The 12,518-nt window shown below is 37.1% G+C and overlaps 1 long non-coding RNA gene across 1 annotated transcript in view; it reads left to right on the top strand.

Annotated features, from left to right (window-relative positions):
• Positions 1-6,000, top strand: part of LOC134728804 (uncharacterized) — a 598,754-nt gene extending 592,754 nt beyond the window's left edge. Inside the window, exon 3 of the long non-coding RNA XR_010109627.1 lies at positions 3,492-6,000. This is a non-coding gene — a long non-coding RNA (uncharacterized LOC134728804). The remainder of the gene's footprint in view (positions 1-3,491) is intronic.
• The last annotated feature ends 6,518 nt before the right edge of the window (positions 6,001-12,518 follow it).

Below are 12,518 nucleotides of genomic sequence, written 5' to 3'. Positions count from 1 at the left end.
ATAAATGTGAGGAGGATCCTTAAATCCCTTCCTGGACCGCTACAGAGGTTTCTGAAATTTAGAGGTTGTGGGAAACAGATGGAATATGCATCTCTGAAGCAAACCTTGCTCTTTAGAGATGTGATCTTACATCATTAACATACGGAGTGGCATCAAATACTATTGTTGGCTGGGTGCCGTGGCTCACATCTGTAATCCTAGCACTTTGGGAGGCTGAGGCAGGTGGATCACTTGAGGTCAGGAGTTCGAGACCAGCCTGGCCGGCCAACATGGTTAGACATCATTTCTACTGAAAATAAAATAACTAGTTGGGTGTGGTGGCATGCACCTGTAATCCCAGCTACTGGAGAGGCTAAGGTAGGAGAATCACTTGAACCCAGGAGGCAGAGGTTGCAGTGAGCTGAGATCGTACCATTGCACTCCAGCCTGGGTGACACAGTGAGACTCCATCTCAAAAAACAAATATTCAGAAAAAAAAATCTTTTGCTGAAAAATGACTTTTCTGTTAGTGAAGTTCACCAGGCAATATAGTTTGTATTTTTATCCCTCTGAATCTCAGGTTGAAATGTGATCTCCAATTCTAGAGGTGGGCCTAGTGGGAGGTGTTTTGGTCTTAGGCGTGGTACTGTCCTTGCAATAAGAAGTATGTTCTGGCTGTATTAGTTCATGTGATAATTGGTTGTTTAAAAAGAGGCTGGCACCTCCTCCTCTCTCTCTTGCTCCCTCTCTTACTATGTGGCACACAGGGTCCCCGACCTCTGCTATGAGTAAAATCTTCTTGAGGCCTAACCAGAGGCCAGGCAGTTGACAGCACCATGCTTCTTGTAGAGTCTGCAGAATCATGAGACAAATAAACCTCTTTTCTTTATAAATTACCCAGCCCCGGGTATCTCTTTATAGCAATGCAAAAGAGACCAATACACCAAATTACTGTGTTACCTGAGAATAAAACAACATTTCAGAGGTTCTTCTTAGGCAAATATATGACAGCACCAATCAACTATTTTTTCCCAGAGGTAGAGATTGTTATGGCAGAGTTTGCAGACTTTGATCTCGATAGGGTAACGGGCAGAGTGGAGTGGACCTAGTAGAAGAATTCTAATATTCCAGTGTCAATTTATTCACTTTCCATACTGCAAATAGATGCTTAGTCTCAGAGTCAGAAACAAAATATGGTAGAGACTATGGCCAATTGGAAAGAATGTGTCTGGAATAAAGGGGTCAGCAGATACTCATTTCCAGCTCTGTTACCAGTGTGCACAGTTTTTAAAAAAGAATCTAGAAATCAGGACTTCTATGGAAACTCTCTTAGTATTTAAGTACTGAATCAGAATTTTTAAACAATGTGATATGTGGGCTAAATAAAACTCATTTAAAATTCAGATGAACCCCATGGCCTCCAGTGTGAAGCCTTTGGTTTCCACTAATTCAATAGGGCCTCTGTGGGATCACGTAACTGGGGGAGGATGAGTGAGCAGGAGAGAACTAGGAAGGTGATACCAGGGCAATGTGATGCAGACACAGAAACCCTACCTCACCGACCAGATGAGCTGGCACAGAGCATGAAGGGAGGAGGAGGAAACAAGATGTGAACTGACAGACCACTCAATCAATTTTCCTTGTAATTAATGGCAAGTTTCTGAAGAGAAAACATTTCTGCCTTTCATAAACATTCTGAACTTACCTAGCACAATTTAAGTAAGTCAGATCAGATTAAAAATCAATTAATTCCATTCCTTTGATCTGTAGAATAAAACTCTTTGTTAGAAACAAAACCAATTTTCTCATATCTTTTTTTTTAATGTTCTCAACAATGCCTCTTCTGTTTAGTCTAGGGGAGGAGTAAAGTCTGTTGGCTAAAAATAACTGAAGAGTCAGGTAACATCTAAAGGATTGGGGTTTTAACCAGCAACCCTTCTCTGCCAGATTTCCTCAATAATTAATAAAGATCCTGATCTTGCAAGTTTTTGATATGAGGATGAAATTCATAATATTTCTCTGAAAGTCAGTGTTCAAGGAATTGAAATCACCATAATATAATTTCCACATGTGATAGTGCCAAAAGTTTTGCAGTCTATGGTGAGATAGAGAGATACAGAACATATGATATATACTTGGCAATGAGATCACGCTCTTGTTTCCTAGCCCTGGGAACTTGGAGCAGAAGAAAGGAAAGGGAGACATTAGGAGGGAAATCCTGAGCCTCACAAGAGCAGAGAAGTAAGAAACTGTGGATGAAAAGGGAGAACATGCTGAGAAGTATGAGGGAGACACCAAGAATAAGCAGCAGAGGGGAGTTTCTCACCTAGGACATCTCCAGGTTTCCAGAGTGGGGTGGAATGTCGGTGACCCACAAAACAGATTAGATGTGGGGTATCTCAGTATTGTGCTCTGTATCCACCCATAGCATAGGCTCTCTGGCACAGGATCAAGAGGCATTGAGACTGGAGGAATATTCTTTTTTTTTTATTTTTGTTTATTTATTTATTTTTGAGACAGGGTCTCACTTTCGCCCAGGCTGGGGTGCACTGGCCCAATCTTGGCTCACTACAGCCTCCACCTCCTGGGTTCAAGTGATTCTAGTGCCTCAGCCTCCTGAGTAGCTGGGACTACAGACACACACCACTGCGCCTGGCTAAGTTTTTGTATTTTTAATACAGACAGGGTTTCACCGTGTTGGCCAGGCTGGTCTCAAACTCCTGATCGCAAGTGATCTGCCCGCCTCAGCCTCCCAAAGTGCTGGGATTACCGGCATGGAGGGACATTCACCAGCAGTCAGCACCCACTTGTGGCACAACAAATCAAAATTTAACTTACAATTTGTAGAACTGATTTCACTTTATCTAGTTGCAAAGTCATTTAAAATTGTCCACCTCAACTTTTCTGTTCTTCACTCCAATTCTGAAGGTGGCTAAACCAGATTACTGAGAGACAGGGATTTGATCTCTGAATAATCGTAAATTCAAGTCCACTCAGCAAGTGCTTTTGAGCACCAGCTACATGCAGAGCTCTGAGGCAGACGGAGAACAAAACCTAAGAAATATCTCCCACCTTAATGGTATTCACATCCCAAAGGTAGAACCAAGGTTTTGAGAAAGTTGCAAATACAAATGCCCTACAGAAAAAGAAATATAGTAACTCTCACTCCTTCACATTAAATTGAAAATAACCAGTTAGGAGCACATGTGTAAGGACACCTCTGGGTATTCTTACAGAAGATGAGTGAGCTTCCACAATGCAGAGAATGTTAGTTTTAAGCAAAATCCTCCCAATACATGAAGAGAAGTTTAAGATGCCTTTTTAAAAAATCTTACTTTCTGTGCTCTACAATTTTTGCCCAAGGACTGCCTGCCCTGTTTACCTTCCACTGTGGTGACAAATAGATGGTACTTCCCTGGGTACCAGGGTATTCTATGCTGCATATGATTGAGTACAGATACAACTAAGAGAAAGCATTTCTGCTAACTCATTGTTTTCTTCCTATTTTTCAGGTATAATTTCAGAGAACCTGTAAGAAACCTCTTCAAGCTATTGCAAGAAACACTCACTTCTAAAAATAAAGAGAAATCTGTTTTTCCTACTTGTATTTCAAGTTATCTAAAAGTAAAACCAATTACACAGTGATTATCTATTGCTCTTTAAATCTGCATTATACAAAACCTAATAGGGTACAGGGTTTTTAGAATTTCGCTTTCCCTTTTAGATATTTTACACTCTATCCTTGAGCCATCATTTTGAGTCTATGAAATTTTATTTTCTCAACTCTCACAGGCAAAATGGCTGCATCTCCACTGAGTTATATTGATCCAGTAGGCATCTGAGGCCTAAAATGATGTAACTAGCAAAGGGTAAAGCTCCTGGAAGTTGATGTTTTGGTTCACACAAATTTCTACCACGGGGAGATGCTTGACTTATCCTAAATTACTTTTTCTTCTCCAAAGTTGGGGAAGCAATCTTTAGCAACCAAAATTTCTCAAGAAATATTCCAGCAAGCCAGGGCAGTGCTGGAGTGCCTTTATTATTTCTGTTTGAGGTACTTCAGAAAGAATGAAAGCACAAGAAACATTCCAAACTCAAATACCATTAGGATTTGTGAACTCCAGCAATAATCAAAAGTGGAGAAAAATGTCTCATTTTATGAAGTGCACCTTGTCTCACTTCCTGAAAAATCTTACAGCATCTTCAGGTGAAGCTTAAACCATCCATTAAGAGTGTAAGTCAAGTGTGTAATTCTTGGTAAACAATTTTTCTTGGCAAACCCAAGTGAAAGTTAATGGTGCTTGAAGATACTTTTGAATTTCTCCAAAGGGAGGTTATATGAAGGCTGAATAGTTTGGTTTAGAGATATTAAGCGGAAATTCACAAAACAAAATAAGAACAGAGAGCTGATCACTTAGGTCTAACCTGATAGGAGGACCTGGTATCTTGGTCTCTTGAGATTATCCAGGCAGCACTAATTTTAGGAATTTGGCCCTGTTTGCTTTAGATCCTTTCTTCTGAGTCACTGGAATGCCCTATGGTGTAGGCACACGATGTCTTTCCTTCCCTTTTCAGGCATTTTAGGTTTCAGGCATTACCGTAAAGAAATCTGCCAGCTTTTCTTAAAGTTAGATAGAAAAAAATAGCATTTTCCTGATTAAAATCTGTTCTGTAGTTTCCTCTTTCAGTAAGTAAATTAATGAAGACAAGTAGCCCCTGAATAAGTGGACATGATTAGCATTAAGTCAACCAGAAAGCTCTACATGGCACTTAACACCAAAAGTCAATGTTCCCCAAGCCACAGACAAACTTCTTGAGCGTCTTCACAGAAAAAAACAGCCAAAGTACCTAACACACCTTGAGGAGGGCAGTGCACTCCCAGCTAAGAACCACTGATCTTACCCAAATCCCTTATTTTACAGATGAAAAAATAATGACCAAAGAATTGAACTCTCTGTCACTTAAAGAATGAGTTAAGATCAGAAACCAAACCTCCTGACTTCAAATTCACTCACTCTACTAAGATGAACAGGTTCTTCCTATTGCTATAAGATACACATATTTTTATCATAAAGAATAAAGATAATCAGACTCTCTGAAATTTGTTTGAAAATCATCTTGAATTATTTTCTAGCTCTTCCTGATATGCACCCTTGCTAACAGTCACTAGAATGTGTCTTCCCTATAGGCCGTGGGAATGACTGTGAACACACATTTCTATATCAAGACTCACAAATGCCCAGCCTGGGCAACATAGCAATACCTGATCTCTACTAAAATTAAAAAAAAAAAATTAGCTGAGCAAGGTGGCACACACCTGTAGTCTCAGCTACTAGGGGAACTGAGGCAGGAGAATTGCTTGAGCCCAGGAAGTTGAGGCTGCAGTGAGCCACGATCATGCCACTGCACTCCAGCCTGAAAGACAGTGAGACCATGTCTCAGAAAAAACAAACAAACAAAAAAGAATCACACATGCAATATTTAATGAGTTTTGCTTCATCCATCTTAAATTCTCATGTTTCTATAGAATGATTAATTTGATAAGTAAATGAATATGTTAAAAATAAATTTGTAAATTATAAAAACAAATATTATTCATTTGTATTAGTATTTGTTAGTACTGTACAGTTTTACGATTTAGTATTACCATCATTATCTTCTCTGTGACCTGAGGCCTTTATGGAGTTCAGCATTGAAGACGGCATTCTTCTAACTCTTCTCACTTATTTTCCTTTCAGGAATCTTCTGGATATAATTATCAAATTGGTATTTAAATGAAGAATCGCTCATAGCTTTATAATTATAGCCTTGCTTTTTTACCAAGGATAGATTAAAATATGAGACTTGGTTACATTTCCTTTTATGTTTTGGTTGTTTCATAGGCTTTCTAAGTATATTACTATTCCTTTTCTTATTTGTCAAGATATTTTTATAGTCCACTTTTTAGACATGTGAACTTGGGCAAATTTAGAAGCTTCTCTGAAAATTAGTTTCCTCATCTGTGAAATGGAAATAAAAATACCTACCTAACAAAGTTTCTTTCTGGGTGTTTTGTTTTGTTTTGTTTTGTTTTGTTTTGTTTTGTTGGAGACAGAGTCTCGCTCGTATCCCTCAAGTTGGAGTTCAGTGGCACGATCTCGGCTCACTGCAACTTCTGCCTCCCGGGTTCAAGTGATTCCCATGCCTCAGCCTCCCGAGTAGCTGGGATTACAAGTGCCTGCCACCATGCCCGGATAATTTTTGTACTTTCAGTAGAGACGGGGTTTCATCATGTTGGCCAGGCTGGTCTCGAACTCCTGACCTCAGGTGATCCACCCCGCCTCAGCCTCCCAAAGTGCTGAGATTACAGACATGAGCCACCGCCCCTGACTCAAAGTTTTTTGAGAATTAAACTATAGTATTTTCCCCAATCCTCCTTTTTCTATTTTTAGAATACAAATAAATAATTGGAAAAAATTGGGGCAAAAAAATGGACAATATGTTAATATTATGCTTATATTTGGATAAATACGACTTAGATTCAGAGACTAAATCTATCAGTAAACCAAAACTCTATTGACTAATTTAATTTCTTTACATACTACTGACAAGAATTGGAGTCCTTTGATCTAGAGGACAAACAGCAGAAGTAATAACTACTCACCTGTTTCAAGAAACTAAGAGGATAAAGAGCATGGAAACCCAAAGCTCATAAAAAGGATAAACCTAGGTTTAAACAAGGGCGATAGCTTATTCTATATTGATAAGTTAAACAATAACTTACATTCAAAGATCACTTTACAGTTTACAGAACACCTTGGCTGACATTATTTTATGAAAACTGAAAGTCAGTAGAACCAACAATATGTGAATATATGGGTATGAGTAATAGAATTCGATGATTATATAAAGCTAAGAATTTGACTAACAGACTCAGACCACAAAGCACAATGAGAATAAACAGGTGGCAGTGGAGGAAGGGCAGGTTAAAGTTCAAGCTTAGTCATATTTTTTAATTATTAATACTAACTTTCCATAGAATGTACTGAGTATTTTTGTTACTGTGTAAAGCAGAAGTTGTCAAAGTTGTGATAGAGCCAAGGTTGCATTTTCTGGGAATCTGGATTATGTGACCTATATTCCCCCCAACTCTTAGATTCTATGAATTGATGGTGAAAAGTGACCAAAGAGTTTAAAGAGGCACAAAAGAGAAATAATGTTTGACCAAGATAACTTATTAACAGAGTATATGACTCTTGGAAAATAAAATCAACATGGCCACATTCTTGGAAGATGAAATCTTCAAGAATTTCAGCGGATGGTATCCAAGTTCAGATAGAGTGAATTTGTACAAGAATTGTACACAATTCTAACCACCTTACAACACATCAACACATCAAGAACTCAATTTTTAAGAATTGCTTAAGAAAATAAGAATTAATAATCATCCCTATTGGTCCAGTAACATAATTCCAGCAGCAGCTATGTACCTGTCTAGTTACAGGTTTTTCTTCAAAAACTAAACCACATTTAACCATTTTTCCCCACACTGGGCATCATTTTTCTTCTCTTCTAAGAAGTAGTCTAAGAAATTATACTCTTTGTGCAGAAAGCGTGTTCTGAAAACACACAAAATAGGAACTTGGGAGGGGCACTTTGTTAACAGATTGTGTGCTTCAGTGTGTGTATGTGAAAATGAGAGGCAAAAATACAGAAAACTGACAGCAATTGAGTCAATTTTCTTCACAGAAAATTTCAAAGATCTTTCCACTGACACAAAACAAGAAAATAACAAGACTACGAACACCCCAGGAATTTCAAAAATGCTTCACAGGTCCCTAATAATTACACAAACAAAATTCTTTATTTCTGAGATATGATTAAACCTCCACAACTAATATTTGGTTCAGCTCTCAGTTCTCTCTCCACTGACCAAAACTTTTTAATGAGATAACGTACATTTATGTTAAGAAAGTGTCTCAACATTCTTTTTTTCTGTATTTACTGAATTATTTATTTATACAACCCTGGTTGAATTTTAAAACTTTTTCTACTTCTCCCTAAGAACATTTCTATTCACTCATAGTTCAATTTGAGATTCGTTTTCTATTCATAATCAAAGCTACAGTGACTAAAGATACAAAAGGAGTAAGGTAATGATAGATAATTTTGTTGCTTAAGAAAAATGTCTTAGTGCTAATAAATTCCCTCCTTTTTAATCATAAGCTTTATTTTTGCAGAAAGTTTTTCTAATCAGATATTTCTTTGGCTTTTTATTTTACAAATAATTATTGCATAACTATTGTATGCCAGGCACTGGATCAAGGAATATAAAGATATAAAGATGAATAAAATTTAGTTCATGCCCTCAGAGACTAATTCTTGTACACAATTACTTTAAGAATATACAAGATGTTCAGAAAATCACAATAGAGGAGAAAACAAATTCTGTCCTTTGTTAGATGCCTATCAATACATTATTGAAGGATATTTTTAAATATCAAATCAGAAGTATTATTATTCATATAGCATTATTACAGAAAATCAGAGTCAAAATAATTATTCCCATTAAAATACTTTTCTAGGAATGTAATTTGCCATGACTAAAAGGCCTTTGTTGTTACCAATGAATAGGAAGTGTTCCTGTTCTGCACTACTAGCCTATGTCTTATAAAAGTAAAATAAAATATACATTCAGCTTTCTTCTACTTTTAGAAGCTTCACTAACCTCAATGCCTTGATCGACGTTCCTCTGGTAATCACATATTTTCTGCTACCATTACCCAAAAAAATCAATGTGCATGAAGTGGGAAATAAGTAAAATATTTTGAGTTATTGCAGCCAGGAAAAATATCCTTAATAGTATCACAAATGAAATGTAATCATTGCTTTGTGTCTGCATGATCCAAGGCCTGATTGTGATACAGCGTGATGTCCATCCATCGAGATACTAAAGGGCCCCTCCCACTGCACAATAATCATAGCTTTCACTAGGAATAACCCCACCACCACCACCAAAATAAAATAAAGTGAGCAAGGGTCTGAACTAAGGCAAAGTGGTGACCCTGTTGGAATTCAGAATCTTGGACAAGCAGAGAGATGAGGAACACAGCCTGGTTCTCACCTACTGAGAAAAAAATCCTCAAAGCAGACAAATGCAGTTACAAGTTGGTAGCCATCTGTAACAGCAGAAGCATATACAATTTAAACCAAAGCTAGCTTGAGTTAGAGCCCCAGAACCAATATGTTCACCAATAAATCTAAGGTCACAGTGCAAGCCACTACAAGTAACAGTTGGTAGGATTTGTAGAAGGGCCGTGTATGAAATATAAATAAATAAAGGTGTTTCCTTTGTTATCACAAAGATGAGCATACAAAAAGAGGCTATGTGAAGTAAGAAGCAGACTGAGAATGAAAAGAAGGACTTCTAGAAATAAGTAAAACAATATATTTTTGTCGAAATCATTTTTCTATTCCTTGTCTCAACTGTCAAGTTCATTTCACTTTACAGAGTGTGTTTGCAGGTATAGCCAATGTTCCTTAGTTTAAAAGCAAAAACCATCACCATTGAGTTATAGAGTGCAACAAAGAAGGAAAATGGTCTTTAGACATAAAGTGGAAGCCATGACTTTGCAAAGCACTCTGGATGTAGCAAAGGAACCCATTAGACTTGATGATTAAAGATGGTGTTTTGAGCAAATGCAGAAGTAAAGACCATAACTGGGGAATGAAGACCAGGAACCAAGAATCTGACTTTCCAGCACTAACAGCTGAAAGGAAGAGCAGGGCAGGGCGGGGTAGGGGGGGACTCAATTTAGGAAGTCAAAGACTGCTTCTCAGCTACCAAGATTACAGGTAAACACCAACTACTTAGTGATACAGAATTAGAACTAATACAGATATATACTGCATACCACTTGTAGAAAGTTGTGTGTGATTGCTTATTGTGGATCCTGAGCTCAGTCGTATACAACAATGTTTTTATTGTCTTCTTAAAATCCCCTTCAGATATCAGGATATGCTAATACATGAACTTCAAAGGCCATGTAGTAACCAGTCTGTTACTTAAGGCTCCAATGGGTAGAATGAGGACCCTATACAAACTTCTGATCTATAGAACTGTGAGCTATTAAATATGCATTGTTTTACACTGCTAAGTACACAGTAACTTACTGCATAGCACTAAAAACCCAATACACTTTCTTTCCAAATATTTCCAAAATTCAGATTTTATTGTTTCCTTGCATTAAGAGTTCACAGGCTCCCCTTACTCCTTACTGCGATACACCAGACACTTTATTAATAATTGGGCTTCTACCTACCTCTCCAGCTTTATCCATAGTGAAACATCCCTAGAGGTCATAGGCTCCAGCCACACTGGATCACTAGCCTGTCCTGAAATATAAGGGTGGCGGCACAACAGATAGGCTCTCTTAACAATTCTTCCAATTTGTGTATCGCAGAGCCTAAGCAACCAAAAACTGCATTTCCCACTGGGGTGAACACACCCCAGTGAGCCATGCCCTTGTATAATCTCCTCTTCTTGTGTTCAGGCAGAGCCTAAGACTTGCATCTAACCAACCCAATCTGTCAAAGGTGACAGGATGTCACTCTCATAATTATGTTATTTTTCTATAAGGCTGTCTTAGCAAACTAGAGGAAGATTCTGCAGCACTTGTCAAAACATAGTAAAGTTGGGGGTTTTCAAGTGTCTCTTTTTTCTACTCTACCAATTCAGCTTAGAGGAAGAAAAATGTGTTTTCTTTTTTTATTTCCATGCCCCTGGTTTCTAGCATATCTAATAACTCTTGTTGGGTGGAACTGCACCCAACTATCCCATGTTCCTCCAACTCTGGGCTAGTAGGTGCTGAGTATCTTCCCAAGGGCCAGCCTAGCTATAGAAATCATTTAATTTGGAAGAACACACATGCACACACACACACACACACACACACAGTGGCAAAAGGAAATATCTCTGTTCAAGCTTGGCAGAACTATCCTATGAAGCTATTCTTTTCAGCTTTCCAAAAATATCCCTGGGCCTGTTTAGATAAAAATTATCTCTCCAGATTAGGCACTTCTCTGACTCTTTATCTTTTGGCTACTCCTACACTTCAGCATCTTGTTTGACATTAGAATGCTGTCAAAAATAAATTTTAAAATTAGAAAAAAAGTGAAAATAAAATCAGCCATTTTGCTTTTGTTTTAACCAAATCATAAAATTCAAAGCTGGATACTGTGAACTTCTTAGTAATGCAAATATAATCTGCCGTTTCTTTTACTATCAAAAAGCTAAAGTAGATGTTTTTTAATTAGGTAAAATAACTCTGAAAAACATTCAGGCAGGTCCAGAACTAGATGTAAATAAACCATTAATTAGAATTGGTGGTGGAAAGGACTTTAATAAGTAACTTTCAAGACTCTGAAGCCAATATTAAAAGCTTAAATACGTGTAAATCTTATTTAATGTTTTAATTGCAAATATACTTATACCTAGGTAGGCTGTAAACTACTAAGACACAGGGAGCTTGATATATTTATTTGGATTTATTCCTAATAATTCTTGTGTCTTGAACAAAAGGATGTGTCCAAAATACTAAATTCCCAAATCCTAAACCAACAACTATTACAGTTGTAAGTTACCACCTCTATGTTTCAAAAGAAAATTTAGATAAATTGAACTCAAACAAAATAAAAATTTTATGCATTAACGGACATCATCAAGAAGGTGAAAAGAAAACCTCTAATAGGAAAATATGTTTGCAAACATTTATGTGACAAGAAGCTTCTATTCAGAATATACAAAGAACTCTCGTGACTCAAAAATAAAAAGACAAATAGCCGAATTCTAAAATGAGTGAAGGATCTGAATAGACATTGTTTCAAAGACAATATACAAATGTCCAATAAGCATGTAAAAAGATGCCTGACATCATTAGTCATTGGAAAAATGCTAACCTAAAAAACAGTTTGGCAGTTCTCAACAAGTTAAATAATTACCATACAATTTGCAATTCTTCTCTTAGATATATATACATGAGAAATGAAGACATAAGTCCACACAAATACTAGTACATGACAGCACTATTCATAATAGCTAAAACGTAAACAACCCAAATGTCCAGCAACTGATGAATGGAAAAACAGCACATAGCGTAACCACACAATGGAACATTATTCAGTCATAAGATGTGATGAAATACTGATGGATAAACCTTGTAAGTATTACACAAAATGAAAGAAGCCAGTCTTGAAAGAAGCCATATTGTATTCCATTTAAATGTCCAGAATAATCAAGTTTATATTAGTTGTGGCTTACTGCTGGTAGGGGCAGAGTGACTACTAACTAAAATGGATGTAGGGTTTCTTAGGAGGTTGATGAAAATAGTGTAAACGTGATGGTTGCATAATTCCATGAGTATACTAAAAACCATCGTACGTTTTATAGGATGAGTTGGATGATACATGAGTTATATCTCAATAGAGCTGTTTAAAATGCATGTTAAAGTTTTTAGAGTATCTATTTAAAGATTGGAAATAAAGTAATATCCATACTAGTT

Source organism: Pan paniscus, chromosome 14 (assembly GCF_029289425.2).
Source record: "Pan paniscus chromosome 14, NHGRI_mPanPan1-v2.0_pri, whole genome shotgun sequence".
NCBI classification, from domain to species: domain Eukaryota; kingdom Metazoa; phylum Chordata; class Mammalia; order Primates; family Hominidae; genus Pan; species Pan paniscus.
The sequence above is the reverse complement of the archived record's forward strand: the minus strand, read 5'-3'. Positions and strand labels throughout refer to the sequence as shown.